We start from the raw sequence: 367 nt of genomic DNA on the forward strand, positions 1-367 counted from the left end.
CCTTTCCAGAAGCAGTAATATTGTTGATTTGACTATTCCCAGAACAAGAAGTGGAAAAGGGTGGAAAGGCAGCTGTGTTGTAACAAGTCAGGAAACAGGATGGAGAGAAGCATGGTCAGGGGTTGGGGGCTGGCTAGCTATAATGGGTTTTTACCAATTCGACAACATAGCCCCTGGGCAGAGGTTCCAAAGTTGTGTGACTTAACATAGGATTATAGATTTAGAGGTGGAAGGGACTTTAGAGGTCACCAAGCCCAACATATTCGTTTTACAGATAAAAGGAGTGAGGCTCAGAGAAATTAAATGACTTGCCTGAGGGCACAAAGCTATAAAATGTCTGAGGCAGGATTTGAAGGCAAGACTTCTG

This window comes from Petaurus breviceps, unplaced genomic scaffold (genome assembly GCF_028583685.1).
Source record: "Petaurus breviceps papuanus isolate PSGF00001 unplaced genomic scaffold, PetGlider_PUasm1.0 90977, whole genome shotgun sequence".
Taxonomy (NCBI): Eukaryota; Metazoa; Chordata; class Mammalia; order Diprotodontia; family Petauridae; genus Petaurus; species Petaurus breviceps.